Source organism: Strix uralensis, chromosome 4 (assembly GCF_047716275.1).
Source record: "Strix uralensis isolate ZFMK-TIS-50842 chromosome 4, bStrUra1, whole genome shotgun sequence".
Lineage (NCBI taxonomy): Eukaryota > Metazoa > Chordata > Aves > Strigiformes > Strigidae > Strix > Strix uralensis.
In genome coordinates, this window is record NC_133975.1 from 73,662,465 (window position 1) to 73,688,074 (window position 25,610).

The 25,610-nt window shown below is 39.7% G+C and overlaps 1 long non-coding RNA gene across 1 annotated transcript; it reads right to left on the minus strand.

The window, feature by feature from the left end:
* Positions 1-81: 81 nt before the first annotated feature.
* LOC141942972 (uncharacterized) lies at positions 82-25,441 on the minus strand. Its single transcript, XR_012628794.1, has 4 exons — positions 25,130-25,441; positions 23,945-24,064; positions 5,341-5,459; positions 82-481 (listed from the first exon to the last, which is right to left on the minus strand). It is a non-coding gene; the product is annotated as an uncharacterized LOC141942972 (long non-coding RNA).
* Positions 25,442-25,610: the final 169 nt, after the last annotated feature.

Sequence of the window (25,610 nt, forward strand, 5' to 3'; positions counted from 1 at the left end):
TTTGTCTAACCTCATGGATTGATACAATGTAGGTTTGTCCAAAAACCCACAGGTAAGAAATGGGCATTTTTTGGTGTCCTGCTGGCTTAGTCAGGTGTGGTTTCTCTCATGCTTCTCTGTCCCAGTCAGCTGCAGCCTCTCTTCTACCCCCAAACTCCACCAGACGAATTAACCTGTGGACCCTGGGACTCTTTGCTCCACGCTCCACAGGCCAAACACAATACTGCTTTGCCTCTGGGGAACACAGCTGCAACTGCATCACATGCCTTTGGGTGAGCGCAAACTGCCAAATTTCAAGTAATTCATCTCACGAATGATTTACTGCAACATACAAACCAGTTCAAAGTAGTTTTCCAGTGTCTTGTATCATTTAGGGCAGTTGATGGCTTTGGGCATTGTTGGTTCTCTGAGAAGATCCTGCAGTGCAGTGGGAGTCCCTCCGTCCACCACCACGATGCAATGACTAGAATATCTGTGTAACCTATACAAATGTACAAAACACAACATGACTCAACCTGTTTATAACCACCTTCCTCAATATGCTTTAAAAGCTTCACAAAGTCTGTTTCTTCCAGGCTTTGCACACTTGGATCTCAATAAAGTCTAATAAAATATTTCAACGCTATCGTTAATTTTACAGGCAAGGTTTGGGATTTAGGGTGGGGAAAGATCCTTCCTAGGAAAAAAAAAATATATACATGTATGTATATACATACATATGTGCATATATAAAAATGTACAATCTGAAAATCAACTCTATGTACTTAACAACAGTACAGGGGAAAATATTGCCCTTAACCTACTTTGCTGTCTAAGCATCTCAGACTACTAAATCAGCCACTTTACACTCTACTATTTACCAGCTGTGTAAGGATGTTCACCCTCAAGAAAAATATTCCACCATTACACTGCAGAAGAGGAAAATCAGCTATATTCTAGCAAAATTAGGTGAATGTGAAGATGAATGCAGACAGCTGAAACTCTTGAGGAATTCAAGACATAGCCATGATGTCATGCTAATGATATTTGCATCAAAATACTGAAATACATTGTGAGGACCTAGATTTCAAATTTTGTCTGTAGAACAGTTTTTCTGGCATTGCAATATCCTAACATTATCTTGAGGGGCTGACTCTGTGCAGTTTCAGGGAGAAAAGAGCTGTTTACAGAACAAAACCAATTTATTTCCAGAGTGTTTGTCATAGAGCTTCTGAAACAAGAGTGCCCCAGTGATTGTTACCATGACTGCAAGTAAATATTACCCTTTACCTTCTCAGATTAACTCTGTCCTACCTTCTTCATTCTCCCTACAAATATCAGTGTGCTCTTCCTTTTAGCAGATGTTAATTGGATTTTCAATAGTGCTGAAGCACTTTCAATCACAAAGAAGAAAATGGCACTTTCTATAGCAAATACAACATTTAAAACTACTAGTCACAAGTATTTTACTTGCAAATTTCTTAAGAAAATACCCTCATCTTCAAATATTCAAGGAGACATAGCTGGTGGGAGATGAGTCAGCAGAGAAAGAGAATAACTCCATTATCTGTTGGACACAATTAAAAGCTCCCCAAACCACCACAAAACAGATGCGAGAGTTCTGAAGATCCTGATTTCTCTCTCATACATATTTTTTGCTGCAGCACCAGACTTGGATAACTCTTCAGGAGAAAAATATTCTCAGCTGAGACATCCTAAATGGCAAAGGTAAGACGCCCGGCCTGCCTTACTGCATGCCCCTGACACTGCCTTTCACGTGTCTCCATTGCTCCTGTTGGTACTAGTGGGCAATAGGAGCACCTGGAATCACACCACCAGTGGTTTTGTCTCCCAAGGCTACCTTTTTACAAGCATCTTTTCAATCCAGCTGGGAAATAGGAAAAACACACAACCTGACCAAAAGGATTCCTAAAAGTACTAAATTATCAAAGCGGGTTCCTAAATAACTTTACAACTATGCATCCTGGCTACTCCCGCATCTTGCCTGAGCACTAGCCAAACTACAGTTTCTTTGCCCTACTTTATGTGCTACAATAATAACATTAAAACCAGAAGTTTAAAGAAGATTTTAAGTAATAAACCACAACATCCTGACAATTTTCAGGACAATAGTCTAGCCCCTCAGCAGTTTCGTGTCTCTCCTCCCTTCAGAGGAGCAGATTATGAGCAACTAACCAGCCACAGAAAAGACAAAAATCCCTCAGCTATCAGAGGACTCAGATTTTACAAGATGAGGCCTGTAAATATTCTGGTGCTTCCCACAGCATGGGTATCAGTAGCAGGCCACCCAGGAACAAACACTGCAGTGGAAGTTGATCCACAAGGGCCAGCAGTTCCCAAAATCTGGCCTGTGCAAACATCTGCCCCAGAGCCTCACACACTGAGAAGGACAAAGTAGGGCTATGAGCTTTCTCCAAAAATCACCTGCGAAAATAAAAAAGTCGGGGGCACTGGTCACAGTTTTTTATTAACATAAGTATTTTAGGCTTCTGAGTCAGCTGCTGTTCTGTCTAGAATATAAACACCAGTTTCTAAAGAAGGTGGTGGCAGGGATTTTTGTTTGCTTTTTGTTTGCTTGTTTTCTTTTAACTTGCCTTGAAGACTTTCACCTTCAATTTAATCTTGAAATAAATCCAAGACTTGCAGAAGGATATCCAGTTGCGGTTGCTCTTCCCTCCCCACTCTCCTTACTTCCATACCCTCCCAAACCACAACAGGTTCTGCAGGAACCTCTAATTAACCTTCTCCTAAACAGGAGGGCCACTACAGGAGAATTCAGTGTTCAGTGCTGAGCTGAAGGGCTGACTGAAACAGATCCCCTTTGCTTGCCTACACCTTCAGCCACCTGTGGTGTTCTACTTCAGATGCTGCAAAGCAGGGAACCGCTGGCATTGTCCACAGCACTATGTGCAATGACCCTCTTTAAATTAAAAGTGGTAGCCCACAGTTTTAGAAAAAACATTAAAACTTACCAAAAATGAACAAGACTCCCTCAACTGGGTCATTTTCCAGATGAATTGCATAACAATTTAAAGTTTCTCAGTGGCTGTAAAGGTGCATGGTCTAACAGTCCTGCAAATGCTGAGTACGCCCTGAAATGGTAACATCCGTATGTCAGGATGTTCATCTGTTGCACGCACTACACCCATTTTAGAAATAACACTGGACATGCTCCAAGCATCGCACAGACGGGGGTAAATGTGCATTACTACTTTGCCTCCAAAGCAGAGTAAAGGTAAGTGGCTCATTCAAGTCACACAATACCTATGACAAGGGCAAAACACATTACATTCCCAGGACCGTAGCTGTCCTCAATACCACGAAGGCAACACACGTGCATAAAAATCCTAGGCCAGGGCTCTGAGTTCCTTCCGTAGAGCATGGCAGCGGCCAGCACAAGAGCTACTTCTGGAAACTAAAATGACAAAGCAAAACTGGAAACATTTGTCGTGACAATACGACAGGAAGGTGTGGCCTAAGAAGTTGCCTTTCTCAACCAAAAATAACCTTTCCCATGTTACTTGCTCTTTCCACATATTTCAAATGCTTCAGGACTTTGTTGCAGTAAGTCTTCCCCATCTACCTGCATTGCATTGTCTACAATACCAAGGCAGGTCAAAATACCCTTATGAAGGCAATTTTAGCATAGAAAGTGGAGACGGGACATGAGATCTGGGAAGAAAAGGTCATCCTATTTATGACTGCTTTTCTAGACCTGTGCTTGGAAAAGTCACGGAAGAGATAATCACACAAGCTCCATCTTGCAAGTTTCTATTAAGTAAGGATTAACAACCTGCTCACCAGACATTTCAGGAAAGTCAGTGGCATTAACTTTGCTGCTTTTGAGTGTTAATTTACAAGAAGTAAACAACCCAGCTTATCTATTGCTTGTGTGATCTATACTCATCCTACCCAATACATGATAAAAATCACCTCCTGCCTGTATTAGACTAATGCTCTTGAAAAGCTGAGGCAGGTGACCACTCAAACAACACGAGGGAATAGAAAACCAGTAGTTCCATACATCTCCTACCCTACATCTATTGAATTTCTGTTTGAAGTCTGCAGTCAGTCTTCTGTTAGAAGATCTGGGTATTCTGATACTCAAAAAACAAAATCTAAATGAAAATAAAAAAGAACCACATTCCCACCTATAACAGTTATCCACAGGGACCAAAAAGATACCTCTACTTCCACCCAGAGTGCTCAGTAAACTGTATGAGTAGATACATCCATACAGTAGCAATAGCCAGTTTCACAGACACCTGGTGGTATTAACTCTGAACTGTCCATTTTCCTTAATATGTCCATGAACTATATTCCATTTTTGCATATTTTTTCTTTCTTCCCCTCTGCTAGTAATTTATTTTATAAAAGTTCTTATTTTATAAAGTTCTTCAGTTCAAATCCAACATTCTCCCTGACTGTTGTTTTTTTGAAAGTACTTCCCTGTAACATCGAGCAGTTCACAAAGACCTGATTAAACTTACCAGGGTGACATCTCTGGGCCTTAAAATTACAGTGGAGGAAGTATTCAGTGTCAAACAGAAGAAAGCAGAATGCCCAAGAGAGAACAGTGGTTTCTCACTGCTTCCTCTCCAGCCCCCATACGCCTGCTCCCTCTCCACAATGCACCCCAGCTCATGTCCAGGCAAGTCACCACACCCAGGCACAGATGTAGTTATTCCTCTGCTTGATGTAATCAAAAAATACTGTTTTCCTCTAGAGAACTGTTTCCATAAAGAAACTCAAGTTGTGCCAGAGGAGTTTTAGATTGGATATTAGGAAATATTTCTTCACTGAAGGGTTGTCAAGCATTGGAACAGGCTGCCCAGGGAAGTGGTTGAGTCACCATCCCTGCAGGTATTTAAAAGATGTGTAGGTGTGGCACTTGGGGACATGGTTTAGTGGTGGACTTGGCAGTGTTAAGTTTTTGGTTGGACTCAATGATTTTAAGGGTTTTTTCCAACCTAAATGATTCCATGACTCTGTGATTCTAAACCCAGGCCTGTTCTCTAAGAGAAGTAGGAGAAAAGTAATGCAATACAGATTTAGTCAGGGAGTGATCGAAACTGCTCTCCCCAATAAAGTGTACTCAATGACCACCCCTCTATAAGTGAACAGAAAAATCAATGTAATACTCACATACTCACAGAATATAAGGTGCTCAGCCAGACGCTCCTTCAACCCTGGTACCTTGCCTCACTTCCATTCCCTTGTACTCGAGAGAAGCTTAAGCACACCATAGCCCTGAGGTAGTCAGGGTGAAATGCAATTCCTGCTAGGGAGAGAGGACTCGTGGCACGCGGGCTAGGAGCACACCTTAGCAGGATACATCACCTTCTGAAAATGACAGCAGGCAGGGCCACGCAGCACTGTGGAAAGGGTACCAGCTACATTCAATCCTCCTTAGTCCTTTCCTCTCCCCAAATCTTCTCTGAAGCAAGGGCTCTGATGGGCTGTGGAGAAACTCACTGTTAAATTCTGCACTCCTAAAGCTGTGAGCCCCTTAAAATATACAACTCAGAAAGAAATGTTTTTTCTACAAGAGCTGACAAAATAGTGATGTGCAGAGACCTGGCTGCCTCGCAGACTATGGAATCCACAGCAAAGGAAATAGTTTGTGAGGCTTCTTTTTTACTGTATGTATCCATAATTCCCACAAATTATATGATTCAAGGTTCCCTTAATTCCTTCTACCCTAATCCTTGTTTCCCAAGGCTCCTCACTCCAGGCACCATGACATTCTCTACAGCAACAGGGAGGAGACTCCACCACTTCTCTTGTGCTTCCCACAATATGCTGGGCTTTATTTCCTCAGTAACAGCAGGAGTTCGAATCCAAGTAAAATCTAAACTCCCTCCTATCATGAAAGTGCTATTCCTCAAGGAATCTCTCGTTTACATAAGACCTTCAATGACTTCTCTCTCAAACATTTTCATAATTCTACTTTTGACCAGCACTGTTGACCCAAACAACCTTCAACTCCCCAGAAAAGAGACAGAGGCAAGAGGTATTATACTTATTTGACAGTCAAACACATGTTTGGGGAAAAAATAAAAAAAAATCCCAAGCAAAATCCCAAACCTCAAAGACAATTACTTAAAGAAGTAAAGGCTGGAATAGGTAAATACATTTACATTTACAAGCAGAGAAATAAATACCTAGAAACAGAAGTACAGTACATTTTCCTCTCTTTCGAGTGTAAAAACAAAAAGGAGAGTAAATGCAAATTTTCAACTCAAACATTTTCAGTAAGTCAACAGGTAAAATTTAATAAAACAGCTCCATTTCTACTTACACTTTCCAGAGCAGGATCCTATGTTAAAATCAAGTAGAAGGTATGACTGAAGAGTCATAAGACTTCTGAACACACTCCGTATAGGTAGCCAAAACTACTGCAACCGCCAGAGAAAAGGCTTTCAGATAAAGTTTACCGATACTGCAGATATCTACACACACACAGAATTAGGTAGGAGCAAAGAGGACTTTTCATAGCTCAGAATATTTTGCAAACAACTTTTTTATACACTGATTTAAATAAGAAAACACAGAAATGCATTTTTCCTAACTTTTAACTTACCTAAATCTTGTAGAGCTATCTCAGGGGGAGCTAACCTCTACTACCTTCTTGTGATCTGCTGTCACCCCATCCTAAATTCCTCTTGGCTTTCTCCCAGGAGGCAATGGCTTTACAAATGTGTTAATAAAGGCTTAGTGTGAGCTCCTTATTATCCTTACAAATGAAAAAAAACCCAAACAAACATGCAGTTTCACTCTCAAATCAATGAGGTTCTATGTAGCCAACAACTGCAGAAGAATAACTTTGTAGTTATATGACATATAAAGTTGAAATGGAGGTCACTGACCAATTCTGCAAAGATTTGCACAGATCCTTACATGAACATGGTGTGATTAATCCTACTGACGTTAATAGCGCTGCCTGCAGCACACACTCTTCACCAGATTTGAGCCGAAGACTCCAGTGAAGAGGACTCATGCAACTTGCTGCCATCGCTTTCCAACAACAGAACTGTATTTTAGGGCTTTGTATGCTAATATCCTTCACTTCAGTCCAAACACAACTTTTGGTCTTCAGTTCTGAGCCCCTTCTTAAGCATCTACACTCTGCGCTCTCTTTTCAGAGGGTAGGACCAAACAAGTGTATGTGAAAATATGGATTCCAGCATTTCTTACAACTCACTCAAGTAACAGTTTGTCAAGTCCCAGCAGACACTTCAAAGAGGGGCAGATGTCAGTCACTCATCAGTTCAGCCATAGGCACAAGAACAGCACCCATTAATATTTCTATTCTGCAGGCAGTCAGAGAATTATCATTTGCTTCATGAATATGGTAGTCTTTGAACTCTTTGCACATTTTAAAAGAGAAGTCAACACAATCGGAAGCACATTAGAAGCAAATCACAGAATATTTTACTTGAGAAGCTAGTTGCTCAAAAACCTTCAAGTGACACTGCACAGGAAATACAAGCCCCACCTTGCAATTTTTTCTCTTCTGGGCAGGCCTTTCCTTCCATACAGGTGTTTTTTTTAAAGGACAGAGAATATTATTGGTCTGGCTTTACCACCAAAAAGGCAAGGTGAAGTTGGCCATAAGGCAAAAAAAAAAAAAAAAAAAAAAGAATATTGTTGTTGACTAAGAACTCCAAAGTTGTGTACTGGGGCTTGTTTTCCATTCATGCAATGGAAGCATAGATTTCCTACCCTGCAATTCCAGCTGGTGGGATGCTCTCCATTGCAGTTCCCAGAGGAAGGCACCCTCCACCCACACCACAGCCACTCTGCAGGAGGAAGCAGCAACTGCAATTACTGAAGAGCATGTGCTCCAAGATGGCCCACTGAATGGAGCGTTCGGAGACACGGGTGGAGGCACACCTGGTCTTCTCTACCTGGTCTGACTTCAGGCTTGAGCTAGTGATGGAGCCACTCAAGCTCTACTGGCCTGAGACAGCACTGCATAACACATGTGAGAACAACCCAGGACTGGGAATCTGAGAGCAAAACAGTACTACATTTGGAGATTTAGTTGCTTTCTAAATTAGGCAGAATTGGTGGTTTTAGAAATCACCATTGGTTTAGACACATTTTGGTTTAGGCATCTAAAAGTCCACATTAAGACTTCAGATGTTCAAGGAGGATTTATTTGACCTGGTCTATCATGGGAAAGTTTCATTTTCTTCCATATTACAGAAAGTATGAAATACACATTCATGAATATAATTTGACAGGTAGAAATATAAAATGTATCTAAGTCCAGTAAGTTGCTAAGACTATGGAAATTTTAAAAATAATTTTCCTACAACTTTACATGACAGAAATACAGTATTTGCATCTGTCTTTGCTCACAAGGAAATAAACCACCACAGTCCAATTTGTTAAATTACCATGACAATGCTTTTTCAAGACAAACTAATTGAGACAACAGAAAGAGATTTTTCAAGTAACTTCCTGCTACATCATCTTGGTGATATAACAAGCCAGTAGAAAAGTATTTTGCCTTGCTTTCCTTTAGTATCATGGCAGAAAAAACACCACAATGACCTGTTTGCCACAAAAAGGGCACTGAGAAATCATTTGTCTGCTGATCTAACTCCTTCGTAAACAACTGGCCAAACTTTATGCTCAGGTTATGCTCAATTTACAACTTTATGCTCAGGTGACATTTTGTTTTCATGGATAGTGTCAATAAACCAATTTTCAAAGCCAAAGGGGCAGACACATGCCCTGATGGTGAAGTATGAAAGAAAAAAAAAAAAAAATTATTATTAGCATTTCAGTCAGGCCTACTAAAACGTAATTGATATTTTGTTGAGGAAGCTTTCAAATCTCATACTGCATCCTTTTTTATGCTTTTTAAATCCACCTGAATGACCTTAGCAGATATCACTACCCAAGGGATTCAGCTTCTTTGCAAATCTAGCTGCTTGCTCAGTAACTAAGCGCTACAACTAAAAACTTACAAAAATAGCTTCAAAAGGAGTCAACAAAAATTTCTGACATAATAGCCTAGAGAAATACTGACTAGATTTTTATTTAAATTGGTTATTAGCTCTAGGTATCCAAATAGCAGTGTTGCTATGCAAAAAAATCTGTCCTCTAGTTCTAAGTTTGTATCACTTCACAAGGCAGAACATCACTTCTAAGGGGACACAATGCAAGTGCTAACCTGTTAAATGTCTGCACTGATTTGAAACTCCTTCATCTGTGTTGTGATGATTTTCACTTTGGTGTGAGGAATTCTTTTTACTGATGTAAGCGAGGTTTGTGAAGATTGTGTGATGACTTCACTGATAATTCTAGACCAAGATAGGTCTTCTTAAGAAACAGTTCAAATACTGAGACCACCCCTTCTCCCAGAATTTATTTGGCCTTGCAAAAGTCTCCTCTATTAGAAACTATCACTTAGTGGTTACAAGTGCTGTACAATCAAAAGAATCACAGAAAATACATATGGAAACAAATTTTAGAGGTTATCTAGTCCACCTAAGTGCATCGAGACAAAAATAAAAAAGGTATACATGTCCTAGCAAATGTGTGGTTTGTTTTTCTTGAAAATGATGGACTTCATAATCTCAGGAGATAATCTGTTATAGTGAGAATGTATTTGTGGGTTCACAGACAACACACACAAAAAAACCCCAACCAAAAGCTTTTAAAGATGTGTTCTTGCTAAATGGATTTTATAGCTATTTTAAGGGATGGGGCATTAGCTATTACTGTCAAGAGTGAGAACTAGCTATACAGCACCCAGCTCTGCTACAAATTTCCAATTTGACTGTGAACAAATGTCCTTTTTGGCAAGTCTATGTAGTCTGAGTTCTGCAGGGAAAATATATAATGTGCATATGCCAAACACTGAGCACTGTTGGATCTTGACTCATCTAGAATCTCTATTCTTTACTGTAATACAGTTAAAGAGTAGAAATGTTGTTTCACTTTCAAAAGCTATGCAGATACACATATAAGGCCCCATCCCTTAAAATAGCTATAAAATCCATTTAGCAAGAACACATCTTTAAAAGCTTTTGGTTGGTGTTTTTTTGTGTGTGTTCTCTTACATTTGCTCTACAGCAATAACACAAAGATCATTCCATAGTCAATGTGTCTATCACATACTGATATCCACTGATGAGTTATAAAGAAGGTTGCAAACAAATTAGTCAAGAGTGAGGAAGTAAAATCAGAAAGATATGACTTCCAAATACAGAAGACTAACATACTGAGAGTCTGACTGAAGAACATACACTGAACTTCCAGAAAAGACAGTAAAAAAGCTGTTTTCACAGTGATTCATGTCCTGCTTAAGAACACAGCACAATCTGGTACTGTGTTCCATACAGCAACAAATATGGCAGACACTTACAACCAAGGCATCAGCTAAACTGGCAAAACATACCAATGACCTAATCGTTTCCATAACAATATAGGCATGATGTCAGCCTGGCTCGAGTGGTAAACCAGTGACTAATTTCACACTTGATATCTACAGGGACAGGGCTCAACTATAGCACACAAAGTTACAAATACAGGAACATCACTATGATAGAAGGGGGAAAAAGCTTATGCTGGCATAAACAGTAAAATTCCACTGAGTAATATCACCGGACTACCAAATGCTGGCATTGTAGTCCAACACAATTGGCAAAACCAGAATATCCACCTGGCTTTGACAGCATTTATATAAGCAACATAATAGTCCTGTAACAGAGATTTAGGGACACTGCTGCAGGGCCAGTAACTTGATAGGAGGGTTCAAAGTTGGAATGTCCATAAAAATGTATTAGTCATTGAAACAAAGCCTTATGACATACCAAGGATTTTACTCAAACCAGAATATATTTAATAACTAGTATTTCAGAAACAACCATTCTTTGCACAAACTATTTTTCTTTCACTTACATTACAAATAACTCCCCTCCACCCACACTCCTCAGCTAAGGATGAAACATTGTCAATTTTACAGATGAGTAAACTAAATCACATGGCTGACAAGTTGAACTTGTTTCTTAAAGATACAGATTTAAATAAAAAATTCCTTTTCTTAAATAAATGGATTTTCACTAGCACAGAAGTAGGGTAGGTGAGAAAATAATTTTTTTTCCTGTATTTTTTTCTTGATCAGCATGGCAGTGGCAGGGTCAGTTACAGGATCAAGAAGTTTTCAATTCTTTTTTCTGTCTGAAACAGACATGCCCTCTGGAGAACTCATGATCAGACAAACGAGAATCACAGCCCTTTCCTGTGTGAGGCAAAGCATCAAAAAATACACAGGTCTCAAGATACTTGTTCAACTCCCAGTCTCTCACAATTCATTCTGGCATCTAAATTCACTTATTTCCTCTGAGCATGGTTAAGAGAGAAATGTCATTCTCTTGAGCAGCCACATGCAGAATCTGAAGTGGAGAAAGTTCTTTAAAAAAAAAAAAAAAGCTTGGGCTACTACTGCAAGGAAAAACAGAGACTGTACTGCACTGTAGCAACGCTATTGTTTGTCAGCCTTAAGCAATAAACGTGCCATGGAAAGTTCTCAAGGAAAACCAGTCTGGTCTCTTAATGGTAGGAGAGAATATCAGGGAGGAGAACTAAGAGTTCAATAATTAAAGCTGAGCATAGGCCTTTGTTTAAGAAAGAAGTTTCAAAGCTAAGCCTACATACTGCTTCATGTACCTCCAAAATTCAGTCCCATTGTAAAGATACCCCTGCCAGTTTTAAACTGCCTTGTTCAAGTCCTAGTGCAGCCACATCAGCACAAAGCTCACACAGGTTTATTAATTCTCAAACACAGGCCCAACCTCAGGCTTTAGTAAAAACTAGGTATGCATTGTAAGCAAAGTGGCACGTATGCGAAGCCATTAGGTCAAAGTATTCCTGAGACTGGAACATGCAGGGAAAAAAACCCAACCTGACAGTATGTGAATTTTACTGGTGAAAAAAAAACATTCTTATTTTTTCCTCCTATTCACTATGAGTAAGACTGTTTACTATTGAGCTGGAAATGTCACAGAAGAAATGCAACTTCACAGTTTTTGAAAATTTTAAACCCCAACCTGGGAATCAAATTGAACCTTTGTACAAAGCAATACAACTTCTCTAATTTCAGTGGAACTACGGCTGCTTATGTTTACAGCTGAAAATAGTCCACTACAGTTTCTGACCTTGGAAAGCACTATCCTGTGTTTGCTTCAGAGGAGTTGCACGGTTTCATCAGGCACTCCAAATTTATTTCAGTCAAGATGGTGGAAAATAACCACATTAATTTAGTTAGTGATCAGTTCGATTGCTGAAACTGACAGAAATCTTATTCTCTTTTTTGCTAAGCCCCTCTTATTTTAGAGGAAGCTAAGGATGTTATAGCTGGGCAAGCCTCTGCAGTTACATGAATGTCACAGGTTGTGAGACACTTCAGATCATTTATTCACTCGGAGCACTTCTGTGCTTCATGTGACAGAAGGTAATACTTGATGGCTTCAGCGGATGATCATAAATGTTCATAGTACAAATAAATAAACTTAATAACGCTATGCTGCATATGACAGGCACATATGTTTCCTCCTACAATTTAGTTAGCTTTACTGCTAGCATAAAGCCTAAAGACAGCGGTAAATCCATTCATTCTCTTTTGACAGAAGAGCAAAATAAACAGTACATTCTACAAAGGCAGATTAACTGTGTTTTAGCCATGATGTCTTAAAAGAATAGCTATACTCTATAAGACGTATTTTTTTTAATTTTAAAAGACTAACAGAACGGGTTGTTAGGCGTTGGAACGGGCTGCCCAGGGAGGTGGTGGAGTCCCCATCCCTGGAGGGAGTAGAGTCGACATAGCGCTGAGGGATATGGTGTAGTTGGGAACTGTCAGTGTTGGGTTGATGGTTGGACTGGATGATCTTCAAGGTCTTTTCCAACCTAGACAATCCTGTGATTCTGTGACTACTCAGATATGAATGCTCCATTTATTATCAAAAGCATGCTCCTGTCTTCCTGCATGGAGGTATTAAAGTGCAGTTCAAAGTCCAGTTGTTTTCTATTCAGTGGTCTTTTTGCATTCTATGAAATAGATGCAAACTTCATCTGCTTACAGTAAGCTCAGTGTGCAGGTAAGTGCAAAGATCTGACTTCTGAAAACATATCAGGACAAATGCTCATTAGAAAAAGGATTAAAATATGACATAAGACAGTAGTTACTCTCATGACTGTTGCATAATTCCATATGGCTTGGAAACATCATTAACAAAGGAATTGTGCCCAAAGGGAGCAGTCTACGTTTGCAAATAAACTTGCTGTCAGCACTGGCAGTTACACCCACTGCTGGCAATTGAAAACTTGATAAGAAAGCCTCTAGTGAACACCTAAATAAACTAATATTTTAGGCAATGTATCTGGAGGGGGGGTGGGAAATGATGCTGGCATTGGGCAAGGATAAAACCAACATAGTGAATCCTCATACCAAATCACACTGAGCATATGCTTCAGCCAACAACATGTGTACCTATGGAGTTGCATCTCCAGTGTATCAAGTCATTCAGCTGTCAAGAGAAAAGGTAAAGAAACACAAGATGAAAAGGTTTACAGAGCTGAAGACAAACAGCTAAAATTCTACCTGCATATGAACTGGAGGCTAGTGTCACCTTTGGATACTGGGATGCTCCAGATGAAAAAAGAAAGAAATGGTAGACTGAAGCCTTTGCATTTGCAGTAAATTGAAGCTGCAGTATTCCTCTCAAGGCATTTTGGCAGGCTGAACTAAGCATAGATAAAGTCTGAGGTGGAATATCCCTTGCATAAGCCAAAATTTAAGAGTTTTTTGGTTTGGTTTGTTGTTTTTCCCAGATTATCTTCTGAGTCATAGGAGAACACTAAATTTTTTGGACAGTTTATTACTTAGAAAGCAAAATAAATTTGCAGACACTGAAGGCGTGGATAATAACCATAAGGAATAGGTCATATGCTCCTAATCAAGCACAGTTAGAGCCAAAACTTTTAATGAGATTTGCTCCAAACGTCGATACAATCAAGATACAGAGGTTTTGTTCTCACAGATTTTGGCATGGTGCCTTTTAAGATAAAGCATGTAAGTGGCAAGACCTTTTTATGCTCATCTGTAAGATGTATTTACTGCAATTATTACATGATTATATTTAACATAAGAAGCACGATGTTAAGACTGAAGACCACTGTAAACAGCAAACATCCAGCAAGTATGTTCCAAAATTAATGATCAAGCTGTTGAAATGCCAGACTGAAACAAGCACCCAGTAATGAATTGCTACTGACAGAAACTTTGCTTTTCACCACTCAAGTTTTCACCAGACAGATGATTCTAAATAACAAGAGCAAGGTTTCTCATCTCTGAAAGCAAAGCTTAGTTCTCTTACTGAAAGGTTAACTCTGAAAGCATTTGTGTGGGTAGGCAGCAAAACAAAGAAAATTTTCATTTGATAAAACTTTATATTCTGTGTAGAAACACATCATTCTAGTTAGTGAAAGAGAAGTATCCAAGCCTCCATGATCACATACTTTCCCTTGAATAAAATAAAGGAATAAAAAACACACAAGAAAAAACATTGCAAATATAAGCTGGATTTGATTCAATTTTATGTTTGGGGTAAATCAGTCCTTCCCTGCCCAATTTTTCTAGCATTACCATCCAGAATGAAGAATATGGGAGAAAACTACCTGTGTGGTGTCACTGAGAGGGTAACTGGAAGGGACTCTTCCTTCACAGGGTAGTCATGATAAATAGGAAAACAAAATATGCATTTCAGTGGTATTAGACCAGGAAATATCCCACTAAAGTTTTGTGACTCTATAATTACAAACTTAAATTTTCAAAAATAAGTTGATCTTCTTCTTGGCAGTTGTTGGACTTGGTTTCCAGAGAAGAAGTCTCACAGAATTGCATTTACTTGATCATGTTGCTAACAGGCAGATTTGGAGGACGAGCCCTGATGCTCGGGTTGCTTTGCTTGCCCTTCTTTGCTTCACCAGCTTGCAGTGCAGCTGAAATACACTCCCTGCACAAGCATGCTGCTGATGAGCTCACTCCCTGGCAGGTCACAGCAATCTCTTGTGCATATGCCTGTGAAGCTAAGGCATAATTTATTCTAATATTTAGAATATACAGGTAACACATCAAAGCAGAACCAAACAGGGATCCTTTCAACACCTTCCTGTGCCACACCTTAATTGTCTTAAGAGAGTGAATGATGTGTTACGTGGTTTATTTCCTTTCCTTCTTCCCTTCACCCAAGCTGAACGTGTTATTTCTAGCATTTTTGCATATTAAAGCAGTCATAAGTGAGATAAGTTATGCAAACTTAAAAAAATTAAATCTGAAGTAACAAAGAACTCATCAAACTTTGCCATGTCGTCTAAATGAGCTTTCTTCAAAAGCACAGCCATCTTCCCAGTTCTTCAGGGAGGATCCCACTGAGTCATTCTCCAAACCATTTGTGCCTTCTTGGGTAAGAGAATAATACTTAGTACAAATCTCCACTAAATGCAAGGCATCAGCTTGTCCACCTCTGTATTACACTAGAAAAGCTACAGACTTTTAAAGTAATCTTATTCTATAACACTTGGCACTAAATAAATAAATACAGTAATAGGAACAGCGTCAACGGAGTACCACTCACTGCTGTAGAGTGCAATGTTTCTATGAAAAAAGAGCTCTCCTGCAGTTTCTAATTGTTCTACTGATATGCTCTTAGTCTGGGAAGTAAAATATCATAAACCAAAATCGACCTGTATATATTCATGCAAAATTGGACAGTGTTTAGTTTAATTCCAATCACAAGCCAGATTTAAAAAAAAAAAAAAAAAAAGTGCTTTTGTCTCTCTGGGAAATGTCTGTCCATAGGACTGTATGGTTTTCATTTATTATTAAAATGAAAGCGAGCATCTGTTTTGGCCCTAGACTTAAAGTGGAGCAAAATAAAGGACAAAGACTGGCACTTTTCTGAAGCAATAAAATGGAGGGGGAAAAAAATAATCAGAGGTTATTATCTAAATGACTTCACCTCTCCATTCTTTCAAATACATAGATTATTGAAGAGATTATCTAAACTGCTGAAACTTGGGGAAGCCTCAGATAGCTATTACAAATTTAATATTGTAATAATATTTTTAAAGGGCTAATGGAAAGACCTGAGATATGGAGGGATTAATCTGGCATCAGACCAAAGTAGAAGATATGAAAGAGTTAAAGGGTATTAGCACCACAAATATCAGTCACACAGTGTCACAGCAGTGGCGCCGAACACTGCAGGTGTACTCCCTGATTCAGTCAGAAGTCCTATCACAAACCAATTACAACATAATTTCCTTAGACTTTTGAAAAGCATCAGACCTAGTATCACCTGACATTTTTCTTAAAACAGGATGACGGTAGTGATTTGGTTTTCAGCAGAAAAGAAACACAAAGCTAAATGGCTTGAAGCCAAAGTTAGTAAAGTCACTCTAGAATAAATGCATACATTTAAAGTGGGGGTGATTAACCACTGAGAACCTAGCTAAAGGCAAGACAGAGTCATTGTCATTTGACATGTTTAATACGGAAATGAGATCCCTGGAGATGGAATTGCAAGAGCTGTAGGCAGCTCAGGCAGACACACTACCAGTATTCTTCCTTCTCTTCTGTGTAGAAAACAATGTGGTTTGAGTATGTCTGCTCATGGCAGCCACAGCAGAGTAACATGGAGACATTTCTTTCTTTCTCTCTTGGTTTGAACATATTTTAGTAACATATGTCTGGCAAAAGGCTGGTATAAACTTTGGATCCCAAACGACAAATATAATTTAATAATTAATACAGAAATCCTAACCCAATTAATTTTGTTGTTGAGTCTGTACAACATGTTGATGATGTGAGAGACCAAATAAATAAGAACTACTATGGATAAAATAGGGTAAAATTAGTTAGGGGATTCCAGACTGGGATTCAGATACTCCACTGGGACAGGGTAAAAAGTCCAGAAGAGGGCGAATCAGATTTAAATACAGCTAAAGTGTTCTTGTATGATTAGAAGGAGAAATATTACAGAGTATAGTGTCAGTGTGAGAAAACAGTTCAAGAGATCAAAGGAAATTGAAGCTTGATCAAAGTCCTTGCCATATATATACTGAGCCAGAGAGGGGTGACAGTACTTGACATTTGCACTGGCAACCAACAAAACCACCTTAAAAACCTGTTTATAGAAAATAATCACAGAACTATTGCTCATGTCTCAGTTCAGCAAAAATACAATTCTTTGATATGAAGATTTTGGAACCTAAGTACAGAGAAGGCTTAGAACTGTTTTTCATCAAAGATGTAAAATACTGACAATTGAAAAGACCATCAATGGCCCTGTTATAAAAGCATGAGGGGTACAAGAATAAGCTTTAATGATAACATTTAATTAGAAGCTATCATAAAAACAGAGGGGTGGGTATCATAGATGATGAATCAGATGACTGTCAGAATTCCAATAACAGAGATGAAAAGAAATCCAGTAATACACAGTGCAGGGCCACGCATTTGTGGATTAATCAAAAATACTTATGCTATTAGAAGATGTTTCTAAATTTGAAAATTATAACAAAGGATGGATTTGAATGCAATAGCTGATCTCATGAAGAGTATAAACTGCCAGTATAACACAACTGAAAAAGTAAAATGTGATCTTCTGAAGTATCAGGAGAAGTATTTCTAGTAAAAGATTAGTATCACTGTTAATTTAATACCAGCAACAGCCCTAACAACTCATGTTGAGAAAAAGATGAATTCACTATATAGGAAGCGCAGAGAAAAGCTACAGATTGGCCTGGGGAACAGAGACCATATCACATGACAGGAGAGTAGAAAAGCTTGGCTTGTTTATAGTGATAAAATAAAGGCTTGAGGAGGTCATAAGTGTTGTTTATAAGTATGCTATTAGAGAAAATGACACTAGTGTCATGTAACTCTAGTAAACTAGACAGTTCCAAAGCATTAGCTTGACCATTGCCCTGCTGCTTAACTACCTGAGCAGTGTAAACACAGTTAATAAAAAACAGTGAATAGAAAGCATCATTCTCGTTTAACACCTTTCATCATGCTCAAATTACAAAGCCACAGGTGGAACAGTCTTGATACTAGTTTGCATAGCTAAAGAAATCAAGTCTTGGCAAAAGTATTGCAAGGGTGGTGATGGGAAGGGGAAGTGGGAAGGAATATTTCCATGAAGCCGTTGGTTGCCATCTTCAAACTTTTCCTTCTCCTCCTCGAGCAAGAAAGAAACCTTTGAAAAAAATCACAGCTTAATATTTTAGAAACTCTCCAACTACCCCTTGTTTTCGGTTTCTTTGACAAAAAAGACCCATTGTGATTAAGATTTAGTGGGATATGATTTGCTGAAGCAATTTGCTGTACAAAACAATTAGCAAAATTCAACTTGGAAATAATACTGGGGATGAATGTCCGTCACAAAAGAAAAAATGTCAATAAGAATTAATGTTTCATGACACTTGAGTGTCACTGAAGGAGAAAAGCATAAAACCAGGTGGATTTTTTTATTTAGTCCTAATTGTCAAATAAAAGCCACAGCTGATGGATCATTACATGCTCACAACTCATCATTTACCCAGGATACACCAACAATATTTTTGAAAAGACTCAACTTTTGTTGTCTAGACTGGCACTACACTACCAGATACATATCTGAGAATGCTTCCCTGCATCTGTCAAAAGTAACAGTAATAAATAAATAAATATATGTGTTAAATATATGTGTTAAAAAAACTATTGGTGTCATGAACCTTGTTGCCAAGATGCAAGCAAAGCTGCAGAACAACCAAGGATGACAGATTATAATTTGTAAGCTGTAACTTTATGCCCTGTGGTTAAGCACTCTCTGAGAGTGTTCCCAGTGTCGGTGTATAAACACATTTATTTTGTAAACACATACTCTTGTGTATATGAACCCCACAGGTGTATCCATATATTCTTTAATATGGCTTTACAAGTGCACTGGCTGCTTCCAGGCTTTACAAGTAGCTGCTCCTTATTTATATGGCTTGTTAAAATTAAGAGTTACAACCAAAAATCTGGGAGGTTTTTTTATTTAATCAAGAAAATTAAATTGAAAAAGGCCTGCTAAAATAAAGAGTTTGTTCTTGGCCTGACCCAGCAAAACCTTTTATATTCTTAATGTCAGAAATAAAAATAACAACAGGGTCAATTTGATCATCTTCACATTTTGACTATGAAATACTTCACCAGAAATTATCTAATTACTGGCTGCTTACAATCACAACTAACGCACAGAAAGACAACTACATCGCATACGTACCATTAGTTATACTATTAGTACTGGAACCAGTGGTCAGAACAACATAATTAGTCCAGAACAAAGCAACCTCGGATCATAGCGTTTGCATGACATAAGATATTTTTTGCATATACCTGATCTAGTAACAGTGTAAAACAGATCAGGCCAAAGCCACAGGACCCTTAATCTTTTTTTTTCATGATAATAAGATAGCACAAAAAACCCCATCGAGAGACTGCATGTACAGAAGAACTTGTATCTGCAAGTTATAAGACTGTACTAAGAATTCACTCTGCTTGTCAGCCTACAGAACAACTGATACCAACCACACACAGCCCAAATGTACAGCAGTCTCACCTAACGATATCCCCACGCCAAGCAGCCTCTACCACCCAAGCTTTCTGGTAGCTTTTCTGACTCAGTGGGAATGTAAATTGAGGTAAATTATGCCCTTTTTTAATAAGAACAAATCAGATATCAGATGTTCTGAACGAGCAAGCTAATTAAAGACCTAACCTCTACCTGCATGGACATTTCCGCAACCCACCGACACTAGGACAAATTATTTGTATAATTTGTGATACACACAGAGAGATTTCAGTAGCAATCACCCATGCTCATAAAATTAGCCAGTGCAGCCAAGAGACATCAGATTTAAAAGAACCATTGTCACTGCCTAATACTGTGCCTAAGACACAACACACCAACACATAGGCAGTGCTCTGAATGGGGGCTAAACCATCACCACTGCTGCAAGCTACAGCACACTTGACAGTTCTTGTTCACCTTCTACTCAAAAATCTATGGTCACTCCTTTACTCTCCAGGGGAAGGCTGGGAGAGTTCCAGCAGCTTTACAAGGTTACGGTGTCACCTGAATGAAGTGGAAAGGCAATTTCTGTGTTCTGAGTACTCCACTTTTGCTCTTCATCACCCTTCTTACTTGGTTCCTTTTTCCTCTTGCTGCTTATCAGACTGCTCCACTAATGAAGGACCCTCAAAATCTTCACATTTTGTTTGTGCAATAAAGTTGAAAGAAGGCCTGCATGCCCTGTTTAAGGGCATGTTTTAAGGGAGTCCTATTACTGTCTTAAAACTATTTTAAGAAGACTTTAAGCTAGCATTTCTTTCAACACTTAAGCATGGAGATCAAGATTAGATATGTATTTGCTCTCTGATAGAGTTAGGAAGGGATTTACTACATTTGCTAGTTCCCTTCACAAGCTCTGCTAACAGCAGATGCTGACCCCTGTAGTCATAAATTCAACCCAACAACAGAATTGTGATTCAACTTTCTTTTTAATCCAAGTATCATTTCACTGGCATGTTGCTGGGTTGACACTTACTGGAGAAGAAGTTACCCAGTTGCTGAAAGTCCAAAGACTCTCTGGTTCCCCTTTTAATGGGGATTATGCGACATGAAAGAAAAAGAAGCCAAACTAAACAATGACACCTACCTCCCAACCTTATGCAAGAAACATGATCACCTTCAGAAGACTTCCTATTTATAACCTCCTAACTACCACGCAACCCCAAATATACTACACACTACGCAACAGAACTTCGAGAAACCAGGGCCTGTTCCCTAAAGCACGTACACTTTTCCAACTGCAGTGGCTAATATAAAAAGGTATTACCTCTACCTACAAATTTTATCTTCTGTAGAGTCATGCAGCATATTTTGTATGCTGTTAGCTATTTATTTTGGTCTCAACGTCAATATTTATCAGTCATACTTTTGGCATGTGAGTTCACTCACACAACTTTTCTCATCACTGTTCAGGTTAAAAATCTAGCCTTGAAAATAAATTGAAAGTCTTATTTTTGCTAATCTTCCACCCTAATTACTCAGACCTGTGATGACTGTTAATGTTGCACAGCTCCACAAACCACAGCTATTTAATCAGTCACACAACTTCCATTTTACAGTTAAGGATTCTCAGCAATTGACACATACACTTCTTAACCCATTTTACATCCATTAAGGAGTGGATGACTGCATGTAACTTCTCCTTCTCTGAAGAAAGTGCAGCTTGATTACAAGCCACTTCTGTATTTTATTCCAACAGTGAAAGTTGGCAGGCAGTGGGGGAACTGTTTATAGTCACAAGCTGGCAAACAGTAGAGAAGGTGAAGTGCTAAATCAGTGCACCTCCTTGTATCCCGGATGCTAGCCTGCACTAGCCAGAGTAACTCTTTGGGAGCACTCCCTTAGTACAGCAGTAGCCAGCAAGCTGTTTATGAGGTGGAGTGATTCAGAGGGTAAACTAATAAAAAAAAACCAAAATCTTTTTCCCAGCCAAAACCAATTCCTCGATCTGGTTCACTGTGTTGCCACATGAACAGTCCTGCAGTACAACAGAGGAAGAAACGGAGGGTGGAAACAAATAGTCACGTCTGCTTCAGCCAACTTACACTGTACTGCATTTGAATGTCAAACAAGAAATAAACAAACACCTGAACTACCAGATGAAAAATAAGAAATGGAAAAGCAAACATCTCCAAAATTGGGAAAAATTTGTTCTGTGCAAGGGACCTGCACCAGTTCACTATACTGGTGGAATCTAAATATTGCGGGCATACTTGCCCAAAGATGAATTTCATTTTTAACACACTAGCTAGGAATAGAAAAATACATGAGAATGTAAACAAACTGGTCAGGTAATGGAGCTTGAGGATGTTCTCTCACATTTTAAATTCACCTTAACTACAGAATCAAAATTCAGCAATGATGCCTGGCATCAGGGGAAGGCAGTTAGCCCATAAAAACAAATTTGTTACAACAATGTTTCTGTGTTTCACATTAGACATGAAGTGCTGTTGACCAGGTCTAATAGTTACTTTGACATAATAAGCAAAAGCTAAATGAAGGAGCCAAACAACACAATGTGAGAAACTCTCTCTCTACATAGCTAGAGGATTTTATTTTATCATATATAAAATACATAAAACACAATGCAAAAAGGTCACTCAGCAGTTTTAAAGTTATATATGGAAACAGGAGACTTACCAGCCAACTCTACAGTGTAATGCAAAAGAAAGAATATACGGTGCTCTTCCCCTTGCTTAGCCTCACCTAGCTTTCTACCTACAGGTGGAATTCCACAGCAACATCAGCCCATCCAGGAGTGAGCTGCTGCTCTCCCACCCTCCCTCTTGCTCCCATTTTGCAGTCCTGCCCCTTCCACTGCGCCGGCACTACCACTGGCATGATCGCACACTGACCTAATTGAGGGTGCTGAGCAAAACCTAACCTTGCTGAAAGAGAACCCATTTTTAGCTGTTTCAGCTTCTTAAAACGGTTTGCCACTCAGCTGAAACAGCATCACAGCCAGTATGTAAGAGAACATAGATGAGACTTAGGCAGCCCTGAGTAAACTCAATCCAAGCTAATGGGGACCAGCAGCCTTAGAAAGGATGAGTTTGTTATTAAGATGTAGGTTTGGAGGTCTGCCAATAGGCCTGTCACTCAAGGCTCTGCCCAACAATGCGTTAGTACCTCAGGTTAAAGAAAGATTTACGTCAAGAAGAGCATGCTAAGCACAGGTGATGGAATGGGGTTCACACCTAATTTTCTTCACTCATTTTTTTTAAAACTCCAATCCAACTCATAGTTCAGAAGTTATTTCAGCAGGAAAATAGTTGGAAATAGCATTTTGGAAAATAAAACAACGTAGCTAGGAATTAAACCCACAAATGGATTAAACCATCTGCTCTGCCTTTGCCTCTCAGTTCTGCCTGTACTTCTTGTGGTAGAAGACAATTCAAATAAAAGCTGCACTATATTCTAACAATAATTACAACAATAACCACAGCTGTAAAATTGGTGTAATTCCTATCAGGTGAACAGACTAATAGAAGTGTGAGTTGCAATACCTTTGAAAAAGGTTAAAGACCCAAGAGGAATTTGCTTGCAAAAGCATGGCTTGCAGCTGAAAGCAGCACTGAGAGATCAGAAGTGCAGCTGAGAACAAGGGTGTTGGTAGAATAGTTGTGGAATGACTGAACAGTCCCAGATCCACTTAAAGCATTTTACTCAAAGAAACCTAAACATGAGCAGAACCTCAAAGCAAGGAAAACAACCAAATTTAACTACTCCTCTATAGCTTAGATTCTTCTCCATTAAAGGCAACATAAAATCTTTCTGGCTCTACTTTCAGAACCACTTGACTTTGATAATGTTCTAACTAAACTGCAACCCAGCAAGAATGTTAAGTTTGTTTATGCAAATGAAGATGTGTAATGAGCAGAGAGCAATGTTTTATCACGCTTACAGGAAAAAAACATGTTGTTACTCCAGTTATATATATGTCATAAAAGTGAAGGCCAGAAAAACAGTAAGGTCTTTGAAGGGATGATGCTACAGACAATTAAAGGAAAGGATGCCTCTTAAAGGACATCATAAAAAGCTGACAAAACCTACTGCTCTAAGGGAAGCAGTCACTTATTAATGACAAAGAATTAAGATCAATACAAGTAGGAGAATGCTGGCCTGGTCCCTTAATAGAAAAGATTGTCGCAGAAAGACCAAGTACCCTTTTCGCACTCCCATATCGTGAGAAAAGAACACTTCATTAACTCCTGTTAACGTTAAGAGCAAAAAGAAGAAGTGTTTTCTGGTTGGAAAATTTATACCTCTGTGCAGAGCCCCTTCTTTCCCTGGTGTGCTCACAGCTCCCCCTTCTGTTCCAATCGACTTTAGCCATCTTTCAGAGCATGCGCATACTTTCCATTAGTAAGAAACTGGTGTATCTGCTAAGAAAGGACAATCTGTATTATGCCCCATACCCCTTAATAGACGCAGGTCAAAATACCATGCCCACATTTTATATGAGAAACACAGCTTGATGGCGAACATCACAAACCACAGTCCATTCCCAGAAGCACTCTCTTCTATTAAAAGCCCTTTCAATTATAGCACTTTAGTAGTGTTTCAATACAAAACCCACTTCCTTTGTCCTAATTAACATTCATACTTGTTGGCATTCAAAAACTTCTATATTTCATATGAAACAGTGTAGAAAGAATCCAAGAAGTAGGTATTAGACACAAAGAATCACCACTCTCAGCTCAGTGCTCCATAGTGCACTTGATGATAAAACTAGTTACCATCTTGCACTGTTTGTGCTGAAGCTACGCTGCTATCCCAGTATGTTACTTTGGCACTACAGCCCCAAAATCAGAGGACCTTCCAAGGGTTTCTTCTAGCAGAAAAGTGAATTAAATCCAGGCTTTGCTGTTGCTCAGCATGTGCTCCAGTAGCCTACTATACACAATACCACCACCAGCTGACAAAACCTCACTGACCTAAGGTATTTGGAAGAAAAAAGCAGCAATGTACCTTCAAGAAATGATTGGGAACTGTGGATTTTAAACCTTTGGTTTGCACCTCTTCCCCCAGTGGACTGAACACCTGGGAGAGGGGGCGTTTGGGACAAACCTCAGTTGACAGCTCTTCCTCTCAGTTAGCTGTGGGCACATTTCCTGGGCAGCTGCAGGTTCCTCGGGATGCCAGGTGGAAGCAGCTGCTGCTCCCTGTGGGTACCCTGTAGAAGGCCAGGCACCCAGGCCCAGCAGTCTTGAACCTAAGCCCATTGCTGTTTCTAGCCGATACAGCTGAGACAAACCCTGTGTCTCCACTACTTGACACTGTATCAGAGAAGGTATGATGGAAGAACTACACTTTCTGCTTAATATATAAGGTAGTAAGCCCAAAGGGAAGTCCTTAAACTTTGTGAGAGTTCACTGCTAATGCCCAGCTATTTAAAAATAACCAAGTAAAGACAAAACGTCTCTTCTGAGTGTAAGGGAGATACCCACGTGTGGGGTAGCACTGCTCCTCTTATTAGAAGAGTTCACACTCATCCACGATCCACCAGGAGCTGACCCTGCCGCCTCGGTTCCGCCCCCCTTCCAGGCCTGAGGCCTTCAACGGAGGGGCCCCATGAGCACGGCAGCGTCAGGGAGCCCGACCTCCCTAGGCCACAGGCAGGGTGCAGGCTCTCCCTCCTCTGAGGAGTGACGCCCGGATGGGCGCAAGGCTCTCAGAAGCGGATGTTTTTCAGCTACCGGGCCGAGGACCCGCACCAACGCCTCCACCAGACCCGCAACGGCGGACAGGCCGTAACGGCTGCCGGGGAAACCGGCACGCGACAGCCTACGCATGCGCGGCGTCTCCCTGCCCGACCGTGAGCGCCGCGGCCGCCGCTGCGTGACGTGATTACGTCAGACGCAGCCTCGACCTGGGGCGGGGCGGGAGAGTAACGGCGCGATTTTTCAAAATGGAGGCGCTGGGGGAGGG